The sequence below is a fragment of the Globicephala melas genome, chromosome 15, assembly GCF_963455315.2.
Source record: "Globicephala melas chromosome 15, mGloMel1.2, whole genome shotgun sequence".
Lineage (NCBI taxonomy): Eukaryota > Metazoa > Chordata > Mammalia > Artiodactyla > Delphinidae > Globicephala > Globicephala melas.
Window position 1 is genome coordinate 43747233 of NC_083328.1, and position 7372 is coordinate 43754604.

Sequence of the window (7372 nt, forward strand, 5' to 3'; positions counted from 1 at the left end):
AAAGTCCTTTAAGAAGCAACACTTTTCCAGAAGACAGAGTTGTGAGACCCCTGGAGGAGCTTCCAGAAGGACTTCACTTGAAATACCCCCAAGGGTTTGCCTGCTGCCGTTATGCCACCTCATGCAGAACGGGAACAGCTCCCCCAGGCAAGACATCATGTCTTGAACTGTTCTTTTCTTAACTGAGGTACAATTGACATATAACATTGTATCAGTTTAGGTGTACAACATAATGATTCCACATTTGTATATGTTGTGAGGAGATCACTGATAAGTCTAGTTAACATCTGTCACCGTACATAGTTACAGAATGTTTTTTCTTGTGATATCTACTCTCTTAGCAACTTTCAAATGTACAGTACAATATTATTAACTGTGGCCACCATGCTGGACGTTACGTACCCAGGGCTTTTATTTTATAACTGGAAGTCTGTACCTTTTGATCTATTTCACCCACCCCCCCACGCCTTACCTCTGGAAACCACCAGTCTGATCTCTGTTTCTATGACTTCCGTTTTCTAGATTCCACATGTGTGATCATATAGTATTTGTCTTTCTCCGTCTGACTTATTTCACTTAGCATACTGCCCTCTAGGTCTATCCATGTTGTCGCAAATGGCAAGATTTCATTCTTTTTTTACGGCTGAATAATATTTCACAGTTTTTCATCCATTCATCCAGCAATGGACACTTAGGTTGCTTCCATATCTTGGCTACTGTAAATAATGCTGCTATGAACATTGGGGTGCATGTATCTTTTCTAATTAGTGATTCCATTTCCTTTGACTATATTCCCCGAAGTAGGATTGCTAGATCATATGGTAGTTCTATTTTCTATTTTTTAAGGAACCTCCAGATCATTTTCCACAGTGGCTGCTGCAATTTATATTCCCACCAACAGTGCACAAAGGTTCCCGTTTCTCCACCTCCTTGCCAACACTTCTCTCTCGTCTTTTTGATAGTAGCCATTCTGACAAGCGTGAGATGATATCTCATTGTGGTTTTGATTTGCATTTCCCTGATGATGAGTGTGCTGAGTGTCTTTTCGTGTACCTGTTGGCCATCTGTATGTCTTCTTTGGAAAAATGTCTATTCAGATCCTCTGCCCATTTTTAAACAGATTGTTTTGTTTTTTGCTATTGAGTTGTATGAGTTTGTTATGTAGTTTGGATATTAGCCCCTTTTCAGAGATATGATTTGTAAATATTTCCTCCCCTTCAGTAGGCTGCCTTTTTTTTTTTTTTTTTTTTTGCCGTACGCGGGCCTCTCACTGTTGTGGCCTCTCCCGTTGCGGAGCACAGGCTCCGGACGCGCAGGCTCAGCGGCCAAGGCTTACGGGCCCAGCCACTCCGCGGCATGTGGGATCTTCCCAGACCGGGGCATGAACCCACGTCCTCTGCATCAGCAGGCAGAGTCCCAACCACTGCACCACCAGGGAAGCCCAGTATGCTGCCTCTTTGTTTTGTTGACGGTTTGCTTTGCTCTGCAGGGCAGGAACATTTTAAATTGTGGCTGCTTTGCCAGATTTCCCTACAACTCCACTGGCAGCCCTGGTTCCTGCTTCCCAAGCCCTCATCAACACAGCCATGGCCAAGCTGTTTGCTCTGCCATTCTGTCAGGTAAACAATGAAAACTGATAGTTTTACTAGGTACTGATCTAATTCATCTTGTGTGCGTGTGTCTGAGTATTTCCTTTTCTGTGAACAGGAACATGTACATGTCCTTCTGTACATGTCCATCTGTACATGTCCATTGCCAATTATTCTGTAAGAGTATGGTCATTTTCTTACTGATTTTAAGAGATTTTTATATATTAAGGAAATCAGCTATCGTGGTAGAATGTGTTGCAAATTTTTCCCCATTTTATTATTACTTTTTGACTTTACAATATTTTTTCAATACACAATTTTACTATGTTAATGTATTTAAATACATCTAATTGTTTGTTTGGGGTTTTTTTGGCCGTGCTGTGAGGCTTGTGGGATCTTAGTTCCCCAACCAGGGCTTCAACCCAGGCCCCGGCAGTGAAAGCACCAAGTCCTAACCATTGGACCACCAGAGAATTTCCTAAATGTATCTAATTTATTACAGTTTGATACAATTTATCTTATTTGATGAATTCTGGGGTTTGTGTCATAATTAGAAAGGCTTCCCCAATGAGACAGTTTTAAAAGTTAACCAAACAGTGTTTTTAAAATGTAGTTTTAGTTTTTACATTACTTTAAGAACCCCCCACACATGCTTTTGAGTACTCTCAGGCACAGCAAATCATTGTTTCGGGGTGGATATGATTTTTAGAACAATTTCAGAATCATTGGAAGGCAAATATGATACTCGAACTGGGATAATACCATTTTTGGATAAAATCAAGGATGGCAATAAAATCATGAGGCCTTCCCAAAGGGAACTTTCAGAAGGGTGCAGAATCATCACAGGTCAGTAATATAAATACAGAGTCTCCCGAGGTAAGAACTGTGAAAAGCCACACTTGGGTGTGCAACTTGTGGTAAAGTTGTTTTTAAATGACTTGTTTGGAGACCGTGAAATGTGCGGAGCGTTCATCCTTGTAGAGGACACTCTGTTTTCTCCTTCTACTCCACTCACCCCTCACTCTGCTCTCACTGCTTCACCCTGAGACCAGACGTGTGGGGCTTTTCCCACCAGGCAAATCTCAGACACCAGCTGGGTGCGCAGCATTCAACTCCGTTCTGACACCATCTACCTGGAGGCGGCGTCAGACCCCACAGGTGAGGGCTCAGTCCTGCAAGACTGCCCGCCCTTCCGAGGCCCTTCTCAAGTCCAGGTAGTCAGCTGGGCTTCTGATCGACCAGCTGTAAATCAGAGGTTCCTATGACCCCCTCCTGAGATTCTGTAGTTTGCTAGAGAGGCTCACAGAATTTAGGAAAACAGTTTAGTTCTTATTGCCAGTTTATCACAAAGGATACAAACCAACAGGCAGGCGGAAGAGACACGAGGGGATGGCATCGGGGAGGGTGTGGGGCTCCCACACTACCCGGGCCCACCACCCTCCCGACTCCTCACCACCCTGGGAGCTCTCCGAACCCCGTACTCTGGGGGTTTTTATGGAGGCCTCTCATTACGTAGGTTTGATTGATTAAGTCATTGATCTCCAGCCCCTGTCCCCACCCCAGAGGTTGAGCCTAGGAAAGGCGGAATCTCTGACCCCTCTAATCACTTGGTTGGCTCCCCTGTGGTTACCTAGAGGCTTTCCAAAAATCATCTCATTAATGCAAATTCAAGTATGATTGAAAGAGCTAATAGGACTGAGGACAAAAGACCAAATGCAACAAAAGATGCTCCCATTGCTTTTATGCTTAGGAAATCCCAAGGGTTCGGGGAGCTGTGAGCCAGGAGCAGGGATGAAGACCAAACATATATTTCATACTATAAATCATGACATCACAGGCCTGGAAAGAGGCTGTAGGTGGGTGGGGTTCCCACAGCCCTCCTCAATACTTAAGGGTTGGAAATTCCCTGGTGGTCCAGTGGTTAGGACTCCTCGCTTTCACTGCCTAGGGCGCAGGTCCGATCCCTGGTCAGGGAACTAGGATCCTGCAATCCGCCTGCCCTCCCCCCTCAAAAAAATACTGTAAGAATTATCAGAGCCTGGCCCCGCCTGTGTGGCTCCAGAGGCCGGAGCTCAGACTACAGGGAAGTTGCTGATGAGGAAAGATGTCCTGAAAGAAGACGGCTCTTCATTCACACACGTCAGCATTCAAGGGTGCCCGAGAAAGGGGTCCCTGCTTGGGGTGAGAGGTCAGAATCGGGCACCTCCAGGGCCTCTTCACACTCAAGGTCCTTGGCTTCGCCTTGAAAATTATGTTGAGTTTGTGGCGGGATAAGCACACCACATGTAGCATCTCTCTATTTTGAGCTACAGTAACGACAATGGCTTGTGTTGATGGAGAGCTTACTGGGTGTCAGGCATGGAGCCAGTGATTTCATCATCACAGCAGCCACGGGCAGGTACCCGTCATCTCTGTCACACAGCCCAGAGGCTGGGACTGTCTGAGCTGAAGGTCAGTGGCTGAGGAGATGAAGGGCCCCACTAGGACCCAGGTCTGGAGGCTTCCAAACCCCAAGCTGGTGTGCCTCCCAAGTTAAGAGTGTCTCCAGATGAAATTTTTCATCACATCAGACCTTGCATGTAGCTATTTATCAAAAGCAGGTTTCTCTGCTGAAGAATCAATCATCACGATCATAATGAGCATGGAATACTTTTTATATATATATAAATTTATTTATTTTTGGCTGCATTGGGTCTTCATTGCTGCGCAGGCTTTCTCTAGTTGCAGTGAGCGGGGGCTACTCTTCATTGCGTTGCACGGCTTCTCATTGTGGTGGCTTCTCTTGTTGTGGAGCACGGGCTCTAGGCACTCGGGCTTCAGTAGTTGTGGCACGCAAGCTCAGTAGTTGTGGCTCATGGGCTCTAGAGCGCAGGCTCAGTAGTTGTGGCGCACGGGCTTAGTTGCTCCGCGGCATGTGGGATCTTCCTGGACCAGGGATCAAACCCGTGTCCCCTGCATTGGCAGGTGGATTCTTAACCACTGCACCACCAGGGAAGTACAAGCATGGAATATTTAGAAAAATAGTTATAGAGTCAAGAGAAATAAAAACTAGCTCCAGGCCTGACTGCCTCTATCATTTTAACAGTCCCTGATGTCTTGCTTTTCTGTGTTATTGATTGGCGGATAGAGGTTTCTGTCTAAGAGCTTAAGTGCAGTCCTGTAAACCTTAGTGTCTGCCTCAGGTCGATGTGGCTCAGAAGCAGATATCCCCCTATAAGGTATTCTCTCCAGAGGCCTCTCTGAAGGTCAGGAGAGCGCCAGAGCTGCATGTTTGTGGCACAGAACACAGGCAGTGGGATGGCTCCAAACATAACTTCCAGGGCTCGAGGTGCTCAGCACATATGGCTGGGGGTTCTCCAGACCCACCCAGAGGACAGCTCAGGATCAGATGGGTTTGCACATGAGAATGCCAGAGCTCAGAGGCATGCAGGGACTTGTTCTAAAGCAACAAGGAGAGAGGGGAATATAAACCAGGGTTTTCAGCTTTCTGGGGAGGAAGAGATTTCTAATGATTTTTTTAAATGACTCTCTATGCATTGGAATATTATTTGGCAGTAAAAATGACATAATCTATAACATGGATGAACCTTGAAAACTTTAGGTCAAGTGAAAGAAGCCAGACACAAAAGATCACATATTGCCTGATTCTATTTACAGAAAATGTCCAGAAGAAGCAAAATCCATAGAGACAACAAGCAGACTGGTGGTCACCTGGGGCTCTGGGTGGGGATGGGGGAGAACTGGGAGTAGCTGCTAATTGGGGGCGGATACAGGGTATTGGGGGGTGATGAGAGGGTTCTAAATTTAGATTATGGTGATAGTTGTACAACTCTAAAAATACTAAACACTATTGAATCAGGCTCTTTAAGTGGGTAACTTATAGTATGTGAGTTACATCTCAATAAAGCAGCTTAAAAACTGGACTGGAACTCTGGGAAGGGAGCTGCCTAAAACAGTAGGTTTCCCCGCAGAAAGTTCCCCTTATGCTTAACCACATCTTATCATTTTGTTCCAGTCTGAAAGCACAAGATCCTTTCTTCCTTTTTCAACTCTTAGGCTTTTTTAAAAATTGATTTCTTTCAATTCATTCATTCATTTTAATTTAATTGACATATAACACTATATTGGTTTCAAATGTACAACATAATGATGCAATACTTGTATACATTGTGAAATGATCACCACAAGTCTAGTTACCATCCACCACCTTACGTAGTTACAAAATTTTTTCCTTTTTTTGTCTTGTGATGACAACTTTAAGATCTACACTCTTAGCGACTTTCAAATATGCAATACAGTATTATTAACTATAGTCACCACGCTGTACATTACATCCCCAGGACTTATTATTTTATAACTGGAAGTTTGTACCTCTTGACTCCCTTCACCCATCTCACCCACCCCCGCCCCCCACCTCTGGCAGCCACCAATCTGTTCTCTGTATCTATGAGCTTGGTTTTCTGGTTTGTTTGTCTGTTTCGTTTTTTAGATTCCACATACAAGTGAAATCATACAGTATTTGTCTTTCTCTGTCTGACTTATTTCACTTAGCATAACATCCTCTAGGTCCATCCATGTTGTCGCAAATGGCAAGAGTCCCTTCTTTTTCATGGCTGAGCAGTATTTGCTTGTATACACATACCACATCTTTATCCATTCATCCATCAATGGACACTTAGGATGTTTCCATATCTTGGCTATTATGAATAATGCCGCAATGAACATAGGGGTGCATATATCTTTGAATTAGTGTTTTTGTTTTCTTTGGATAAATACTGAGGAGTGGAATTGCTGGTTCAAATGGTAGTTCTATTTTTTGTGCCAGGTCTTAGTTACTGCATGTAGGGTCTTCGTTGCGGCATGCAAACTCTTAGTTGGGGCATGAGGGATCTAGTTCCCTGATCAGAGATCGAACCCAGGACCCCTGCACTGGGAACGTGGAGTCTTAGCCACTGGACCACCAGGGAAGTCCTTCTTTTTAGTTTTTTGAGGAATCTCCATACTGTTTTCCATAGTGGCTGCACATTCCCACCAACAGTGCACAGGATTCCCTTTTCTTCACATCCTTGCCAACACTTGTCTTTTCATGCACTTGGCCATCTGTATGTCTTCTTTGGGAAATTGTCTATTCAGATTCTCTGCTCATTTTTTAATCAGGTTGTTTGTTTTGTTTCTGTTTTTGTTTTTGCTTTGCTATTGAGTTGTATGAGTTCTTTATGTATTTTAAATATTAACCCCTTATCAGATATGTGATTTGCAAATATTTTCTCCCATTCAGTAGGTTGCCTTTTCATTTTGTTGATGGTTTCCTTTGCTGTGCAGAAGCTTTTGAAAGACTTGTACACTGCAAACTGTACGACATTGATGAAAGAAGTTGAAGAAGACACAAATAAATGGAAAGATATTTCATGCTGTTTGGTTTGGGTGGAGTCCTACCAGGAACTCCCACTGGGAAAACAAGAGGATATTTGGCTCCACAGGAAATTTGGGGGGCAGAGAGGGAAGGTCAGTGTCCTGGGTTAGCAGTGCAAATAGGCTTTCAGCAAGAAGACTTCCTTCACTTCTCTCTTGGATGGACCCTTCATGCTCAGCTCAAAGCTTCAGCTGGAATGTCTCTGCACAGAATGAATCTCAGGAGGAACTCAGTGTTGCTTCCTAGAGGCTTGGATTTGCAAAGGCTTCCTGTTTGATGGAGGCTGTTTTTGGTACTTAAGCTCATTCTAGCTTTTACTTCTGACCTAGTGAGTTGTTTTTTTTTTTTAAAGAATATCTTTATAGAGGTA